The 8805-nt window shown below is 49.2% G+C and overlaps 1 long non-coding RNA gene across 1 annotated transcript; it reads left to right on the top strand.

Annotated features, from left to right (window-relative positions):
• Positions 1-4298: 4298 nt before the first annotated feature.
• Positions 4299-6256, top strand: LOC144328414 (uncharacterized). Its single transcript, XR_013393641.1, has 2 exons — positions 4299-4474; positions 6007-6256. It is a non-coding gene; the product is annotated as an uncharacterized LOC144328414 (long non-coding RNA).
• Positions 6257-8805: the final 2549 nt, after the last annotated feature.

Genomic DNA, 8805 nt, shown 5'->3' with positions numbered 1-8805 from the left:
AAGGAACTCTGGGCCCAGACCCTGCAATGAGATGGATGGGTGGGCCACTGGAGGCAGGATTGTAGTATCCTTGAAGGAGCAGCATTATTTTCATGTCTAAGTTATGACGCCTTATTAGAGCAAGGAGATTTCATTAGCGTGACCATAATTGTGTCTCCAGAGGGCCTCTTTAAACATTGCTTTCCATGGCTTGTAAATGGACATTAAACATTCACTTTGGCATGCCCAGGTTGCAGCGAGAAGGCAGGAGGGGGCAGTGTGCTTTCCTTTGGGATATGCAGGCCCTCTCCCCTGTCTCGAGAGGTGCCTCCTGCTGCCACAATCCCTTGCAAGGTGATGCTGGGCATGAAGCTGCAGGGTGTTGCTTCAGGGCACCAAAGAGCCCTGCACTCCCAAGTGACCGCTCAGGTGTCTGGAAGATGCCAGCATTTGGTCCAGGAGACTTTAGACCAGCCTCCCCCAAGGAGGTGCCCTCCAGATCTTTTGGACTACAACTAACATCAGCTGCAGCCAGCAGGGGCAAATGGTGCTCCAACCTGATGGGAGTTGCAGTCCAACACAGCTGGAGGGCACCAGGATGGGGAAGGCTGCCTTAGTGCAAGAGCACCCAATGGAACAGGACCACCACACCCCAGATTCCACAGAGGTGTTGGCTCTTTGCAAGACAAGGTTTCCCAGTGGTGGTGCAACCACCAGCCTTGCTGTCCCAGAAACTGTCGGATGACATTTTTATTACAACATTATGAGGCATTTTCTCTTTGCATCTTTAAGCTGCTATATCGTTCTCACTTTTCCATGCACTGGGTCCAAAGAGCTGTGGGTTGCGTGAGGACATTTTGGCTCTCCCTTCCCACCCGCTGTCGCCACTTGAAATGCATTCTGAGGCTCAAGGGGCCTTCTGGAATGATGTGAGGGTGGGGGGCCGGGGTGAAAGTAAACAAACAAACAAACAAACAAACAACCCATCATGCACTCAGCCCAGCATGGCCCAGCATATGCCAGCCACTATTTTAAAACCACTATTGCTATTATGACTTTTCTTGCCCCAGTCGAAGCGCACAGGAGCCCTTTCCTACTAAAGTGTGGCAGCAGCATTTGGAGCAGATGAAGGGGGGGGTGTAAAGAGGGAGGCAGCATCTGGGTGGGCATCATAGACCCAAGATGTCCCCTGTGGGGGCAGGGAAGGTGACAACATGCCCTCCCTGTGAAATCGTGAATATGAGTCTCACCTTCTACCTGCCCACTTATTATTATTATTATTATTATTATTATTATTATTATTATTATTCCCCGCCCATCTGGCTAGGTTTCCCCAGCTACTCTGGGTGGCTTACAGCATATTAAAAATTGTAAAACATCAGACATAAACAAATTTCCTGATACAGGGATGCCTTCATATGTCTTCTAAAAGTCAGGTAGTTGTTTATTTCCTTGACATCTGGTGGGTGGGCGCCACTACTGAGAAGACCCTCTGCCTGGTTCCCTGTAACCTCACTTCTCACAGTGAGGGAACTGCCAGAAGGCCCTCGGCGCTAGACCTCAGTGTCCAGGCTGAACGTTTAGGGCTTTAAAGGTCAACACCAACACTTTGAATTGTGCTCAGAAACTTACTGGGAGCCTCTTAAGCCAGGCAGGCAAGGCCTCTGCCTCCTGAAAGCCGCTTTATTAGAGGGGGGAACAAAACCCCAGAATCCTTTTGTGAGATTTCACTCTGAGCAGTGGTTTAATCAGGTGTACACCACCAAGGACTATTTTATACTCATCTTGTTTTTGCTTTGGAGGGACCAAATATCTTCCCTGCCATCGTGGTTGTTTTTTTTTTAATGTTTTCCCCTCATTTTTATGTTTGTAATGGGAGAGTGTTATTTTTCTAAACTAGATTTTTATTTCTGAAAACAGCTCCAATGGTAAACATCCTATTAACCCAGCATGTTTTAATATGTGGCATCTTAATAGAAGGACGGCAGAGAGAGAACAAATCTAACATTATATTTTTTTTAAGCAAGCAAACAAACACACCCTGCCCAGTTATTTATCATCACCAAATCTTTCCCCACGTCGGGAAGGCAAAGCTGTCTCTTTAATAATGCAAAGGGATAGTAAATTTCAAGCTGAGGATGGGCTGTAGGAAGGAGCCCCTTTTCCGCCCTGCCCCTAATGTCAGTGGAGTGGCTGAGGAACACACCTGATTAGTTCTAACAGGCTGCTTAGCATTGGGTCACCTCTGTGGCTCCATCTCTCCCCAGCAGGGTCACTCGTCTCCAGGCTATATTTGGGGAGGGGGAGGCAGGGGGCGGGCAGTGTGTTCCGAGCGCCTCTGTCTCTCCGCTTTCTCTGGTGCTTCCAGAGCAGTTTATTTTTATTTGCGATGCGCTCCCTCCTTCCCTCCCTCCGGATCCTGCTCTCCACTCTGCATAAATCGCTGGGAAGGGAGAGCACCCCCTCCGCCCAGGCAAGAGTGCATTAAAGCAGGAACTGTGTGTTGTGTCACCGGGGCCTTTTGATCCGGATTTCTTTTTGGCACAGAAAGCGTTTAAATTAATTTCCTGCCCGTGTGTGTGTGTGTTCTGCATCGTTCTGCTGAATTGCCAAGGCCAGTTTGTGCTACCAGGGTGCCCCGGCTGGGTTGCAGGCAGGGTGGCGGCGGGCTGTGTTTACGCACACAACGCACAAACCACGAGCCCAGCCAGCCTCGTGCGGCCGCCCCACACAAGTGGATCAAATCCGGTAGCTCCCACCTGCCTGTTCCTCCAAACGGGAAGCCTCTGGTGGCAAGGCTGCTGCGCCCTGCCTCGCCTTGACGGTGTTTTGCCTGGCTCGCAGCCTGGATGCTGTCTGTTACAGGGGGACCGTTCCCAGTGGGAAGGGTCGCATAGCCAAAGCAAAAAGTGAAGGCCCGGCTGCTCTTGGGCTCTTCTTGCCCTCCAGGGCTCCAGGTCTGGTCCCTGATGTGGGAACCCCAGTAGCTGGTGGGGCGCTTTCCCCCTCTGGGCTGGGAGAGCCATAACTGCTTCTGTGGGCCTGGGCAGGAGAGCCCTTTGTTTTCCCTAGCTTAACCCTTTGCGAGCCACCCACATTGCCGCCTCCTCCTCCTCCTCGCATTTAACTCTATCTCTGCCAGCCCATCGCTGGTGGAAAAGCTTCCCGATGCACTCGCATGTCCCACAAGGTGTGGTGGGGGGAGACGCGCCATTTGGGCTGCCCCAGAAAACAGAGGGGGGCCTGACCCTCTGCCCACTCCCATTGGTGTTGGGGGAGAGTCCTGCTTTGAAAAATCACCTCCCCCCCCCCCCCCGTCACAGGACTCTCCAAGCAACTTTGAGGATGCTTGCTTGGGTTGCTGCGCGCAGCAGCTCTACAAACGCCTGCCAGGCCAGCTCGAGGCCGAGAGCGGCTGCTACGGATGCCAGGGCAGGGAGCTCTGCTGCCAGCCAGCTCATGCCTGTCCCTCCCAAGCTGGCAGCAGCAATCAATGGCCTGCCTTTCTCCCTGCCATAAGCCAGGCAGCCCAGAGCTCTTCCTTCCCACTTCCGAGGATGTGTTTTGTGACTGCGGAAGCTGACATATGAGCGGGACATTTGCCCTTCGTCAGACACCCTTGGCTGGCAGAGAAACTGGCCAGACGGCAGCCAGGAGTGTCTCAAGCCCCAGCCCCGGGAAGCCTGGAGCGCACGCACACTGGTGTGTGTGTTGCATGATGCACAATGAGCATCTTCCCACTGTGGGGCCAACACTTGGGGGGGGGGGGAGGCGGAATCGAGGCTTTGGGTTCTTTTCTTCTTGCCAAGCCTGAAGCTGCGTGACCCTCCCCGCCTTCTCTCACCCCCCTCACCCTCCCGCCGTAGACTTGGTGGCGATGAAGCAGCCGAGGCTGCTGCTGCGGCTGTTGCCTGGCCATGGAGAGGGGTCCCTTGCGCGTGGGTCTGTTTATTTGTTTGTCCTCCTCCCCATGCCCCCCAGCCCCGCTTCCCCCTCCCCACTGCCACCGAGCTGGAGGGGGAGGAGGAGGAGGAGGAGGAGGGGAGCCCACGCCAGCCCCGCAGGACGACAGCTCTCCCACTTGCTCCACGATCGACCACCGACCTCTCTTAAGAGGAGCAGCAGCCGCAGCCGCAGCAGCAGCGTGACCGGCCGGCCGAGGTAAGGCAGCGGCGGCGGCGGCAGCAGCCGCGAGAGGGGGCGCCTCCGCCTCCTCCGCTCATCGGCTGGGCCTGATGTGAATATGCAAATAGGCGGCCTGCCCGACACGTGTCTGCCCGCCCCTCCCTCCCCCCCCCCCTGCAGGGTCCTCGGCTCAGCCGTGCTCGGCTCAGGGCTCTACTGCCTTGCAAAGCCGGAGCGGCAAGCGGGTGTTTGTTTGTTTATTCGCTCATTTGCATGTTGGAGTGCGGGGAGGCGGAGGTGTGAGGGCCCGTGAGATGACAGGAGAATCATGCGACAAATTAAATGTGATGGTGGTGGTGATCCCTCCTGGGTGAGGATCTGATGCAGAGGAGGCGGCTCCCCCCTCTTTTTAATCCCCCCCTCGCTGTTGTTTGAGGTGGGGGTGGTTTGGCATCTTTTTTATGGTGATGATGACGATGATTTCAGCCCTCCTCTGGGGGGAAAGGTGGTCACTTTGAAAACGCCAGGTGGGGAGAAAGTTGAGGCACTTGGCACCCCGAGAATTACATTGCCACCTCCCCCACCCTCTTGATTGCCCTGCATTGCTTGTTCATAAATTAGGGGTGCTTGGATTCTCCAAGAAATAAAACTAAGCCTGTTCCATTTTTTAGAGGAGGAGGCAGCTTTTATTTCGCAGGGTGCCTGTTTTTTGCTCATTGACACCCCCTGAAATTCTGTTTTGTTCCTTTTGCTACTTTCTTCAGCTACGTTTTAAGAAAAGGCCATTCGCAAAGCAGATCCTGGAGCAGCCTTGGGGATCGGGCGCTTCTCAGTGGCTGGGTCTGAATTCTGGTTTGAGCGAGCGCAGGCTCTGAGCCTCTTCTTCTGAGCCTCCAGGCTGTTTTACTTGCAAAAGGGGGAACAAGGCAAGGAAGCAGCGATTATGAGCAGAATTAAATAGGAGGAAATGGGAGGAATGCAGCTGGAAGAGTAAATATTTTTTTCTCTGTAGCAGATTTCGGAGCTTCTAACAGAATCCCGATTCTTCCTCCGTTTTCCTGCCTGTCTTCCTGATGAAACTTCCTTGCCTGGTGTGCCCCCCCTTAATCTATTTTAAAGCCACGCAAGAGACCCGGAGAACCCTTTTCACTGCTGTCTCCTTTGGAGGATTCAGAACCCCCCCCCCCCCACACACACTTTGAAAAAGGAAAATACCAGTCCCAACTGAACTCCTGGTTCTAGGATAAATTAAAAGCAAGAATGGCTGACTAACCATCAATGAAGGGAACAGAAATGAAAAGAAAATACCACCTTTTGTGGAAGTAAAAGAGGGACCAGTGCACATGGCGAAATCCCCTCACCAGCCTAATTTTTCTGACCCTAAAACTAATAATTTCTACTTCTCTGCCTGCACGACCACTCCATGTTCTCCCCTGTGCCTTCTTGACACAACCACCTATTTCTTGTGTTCCTAATCAGCCTTGCCTTGCGTCCCGTGCTCAAGGTCTGGGTGGCGGGGGATGCATTCCCCCTCAGGTGGCTTCTATCTCATGTGCCACCATGTTGATTTCTGGGTTCCACCATGGCTTAAGCGTGGTACTTGAAGGGCCTGTCAGGGCAGGCCAAAGAGCAGGCCGGCAGAGCATTGAGCCAGCTTGGCTGTTGCAGCAGTTGCCTCTGGTGCTAAGGGCTCTCCCTTCGGTGCACCTGGGGGGTGCTGTGCACGGACCGCATCCTGCTTTCCCCAGGCCTGGCTCTTGTGTGCCAAAAAAGAAGAAAGGCAGGGATAAGGTCTGTTGTTATTGATCAGCCCAAGGGGATCATTAGGCCTCGGTTACCATCTACAAATCAGGAGCCTGGTGTCTCCTGCCTGGGCACTCATTGCCAATTTGTTCCTATTAGATGGCCGAGCCCGGAGGTGTCTGATGATGAGCAGATTGGGTCTTTATCTCGGCAGCGGCAAGGCTGGAGAGGAGGCCAGCAAACATCCAGGCAGCGCAGCCCTTGCAGATTTGGGGTCTGTGATTTGTTGGACTTGCTGAGGATGGCAGCTTCTTTGCATACATTGGGAAGGGAATTTCTGGGCCAAATCTAGTTCCATCCATGTCTCCCCAACAAATATGATGGGAATTAAAGAGAAATCATTAACGAAGCCACTGTGTGTTAATAATATGTGGTTTATTTCCCAGTGGAATAAAATATATTTTATGATACAAAGATATTCCTGTTAGGGCCCTTTGTGAGCATTTTCATACCCCTTGACTTGGAAGCCATTTGGCCCCCAGACTTTGCAGGCTGCTTAAATCCACTGGAGGACAGTCCCAACTGCTCATAGACATGAATGATGCAAAGGAAATTATTTCAAATAATCTATTTTTTAAAAAACAGTAACACGGATTTTTATATATAAACATATATAGTCCTAGAATTCTCACTTTGTTTTGTACAGTATTAATGAGTAGGAGTTTTGTCCAGTATTAATGAGGCCAGGCTCAATTTGCATTTCATCCTCAGTCTGTGATTTTTTTCTGTATTGTGCAAAGATGTAAATGGGAAAGCGAAGTTCTCTAGGATGTCATTTTTGGGGACTTCAAACAGGGAGGAAAGGAATGGCAGCCCCTTGTAGCAGTATTTTTTGGTGGTGGGTGATTTCTGTGATCAGCCATGTCTCCCTTGTAAGGTGGTTCTTCAGCGCAGTTCCAGTGCATGTTCCACACTTTTGTCTGTCGCAGCTGCCTTTTTGGGTTTTACTGAGCTTTTCATTCGAAAGAGTTTGTTGAGGGCTTTAACCGACTCGGCCAGGATTTGAGTCTCAGAAGAATTTGCATGCCTACACCTTGAATCTCTTACCTGAGCTCCCCAAAGAGACATTTCTACCTTTGATTGGCACATTACCTCATCTGCCCCAAAGCAGATGGGATTTTCAAGCTTGTGAAAAGTGTATTCACCCAAAGACTTGAATTGTAGAGAAAATTATAATTTTATCTGTTGGTTAGAAAGCACGCTAATATAATCTCTGACTCCATTTTGGTTGTAAGCCAAATTTGGAGTATGAAGAAGAACATATGTGTTTTTGCCTTGTCTTTTAGGAGCGCACATTCTCCCCCATTTAATTTCTAGAGAGAAATTCTCCTCCTCATTTAATAACCTCATAATTGTATCTTTTGCTCAGTGATCAAGTACATCTCTTTGGTGCCTGTGAAAAATAGGTTTAATTTATCATAGGCTAACATAACATCCAGCTTGCTTTGGTCTGTATGTTGCATGGATCAAAATCAATTGGCATGTACTAGGAGGGTTTCTCTCTCTCTTAAGATTGCATTAATTTATATGTACATATTTATATACTCTTCTAATGCTAGAGTGTATATTTCAGTTGTTATCATTTTTTATTAGCAGAACATTTCATTTAAAGAAAACATTGTTAAAAACTACAGTTCAGTTAACTGTGACTAAAGTTCCTTAAATGCAATTCATAAAGATCCATCGATGTCGGATGCGTAATCTAGGATTTGTCTGAGAGTTCCTATCAAAACCTTTGCAGATTAAATATAAACAGCCAACTGACCAAACAAACAAACAAACAAACACATAAAGTATGAAGACGAGGCTTAGCCAGGGCATTTACATGCCACAGATTTAGTATTTCAGGTTCATGTCAGCTTTCTGTTTTAACAGAGAGACTGTTGCGTTGTTTTTTCTGCTGCTGTTTTAAATATGACAAATCATCCTCCCTGTTTATATATCTCTCTGTCTATCGTTTGGGTTTAGGGTGAATTTCACATGTGAAATTTCTCCATGTAGCATCTGATATGTTCTCAGCATGCTGGGGAAGGGTGGGGGGGATCCTTTTTAGATTAATGGTCAGTGTCTCATACACACAAATTTGTGTTAGGATGCTACAGAGAAGGTGCGAATTACTGACAAGATCTGGAATAATTCCTAATGCTGTAGAAGGGTTCATTTTCTCCTCCACATGATGGATGAGGCATAAGAAGTGCTTTTCTGAGATCATTAATGCGCATCATTCTCTTAAGTGTTATTAAAGTCCGTCTGTCTGAAGCTGCAGGAACAATATCTTTCCCCTCATTTCGCCTGCTGGTTTTTTTTTTAAAAAAAGAATAAATCACCCTCTACCTATAGATGCTGCCTTTTTGTAAATTCATTGTCAAAGGGTTATTTATTTCATAACGGTGCACACTTTCCAGAGCTACATTTCCCCTACCTTCTTTTTAAAATATTTGATTGCTGCTTGTGAGTCCACATGTAATTTCAAGAGTACATGATTCCTAACCTTTACAATTGCAACACCAGCCCCTGAAAAGCAAGCTTGTTAGGCTCTTTCCTTGAAGGTATTGTTCTAAGAGAGCACTCTCGTTCTGCTCTATATCTGGGCAAAGCAGCCCTCCTCTTAATTTTGGTTTGAATGTGGTGTGCGAGGCATAGAAGAAGAAAACGGCAGCCCGCTGGCAGGGACAGTTGTGCTGATAGTAACCCCACCACACTTTAAACGTGTTTGCTGCCCCTCCAGAGAAAGTATTGGCATGTTTCTGAGCTGTGGTCCAGCTGAGGGCAAGGCAAGGAAGTCACAGACAGGTAGAGGCCAGGTGCCACCATCCAGTCTCGTATTTGGAAAGAGAAATCATTATTCTTTTTGAAATATCTTCTTTCAGCCATTTTATCTCCACATATTAAAAAAAC

The sequence above is a fragment of the Podarcis muralis genome, chromosome 7, assembly GCF_964188315.1.
Source record: "Podarcis muralis chromosome 7, rPodMur119.hap1.1, whole genome shotgun sequence".
NCBI classification, from domain to species: Eukaryota; Metazoa; Chordata; class Lepidosauria; order Squamata; family Lacertidae; genus Podarcis; species Podarcis muralis.
The sequence above is the reverse complement of the archived record's forward strand: the minus strand, read 5'-3'. Positions and strand labels throughout refer to the sequence as shown.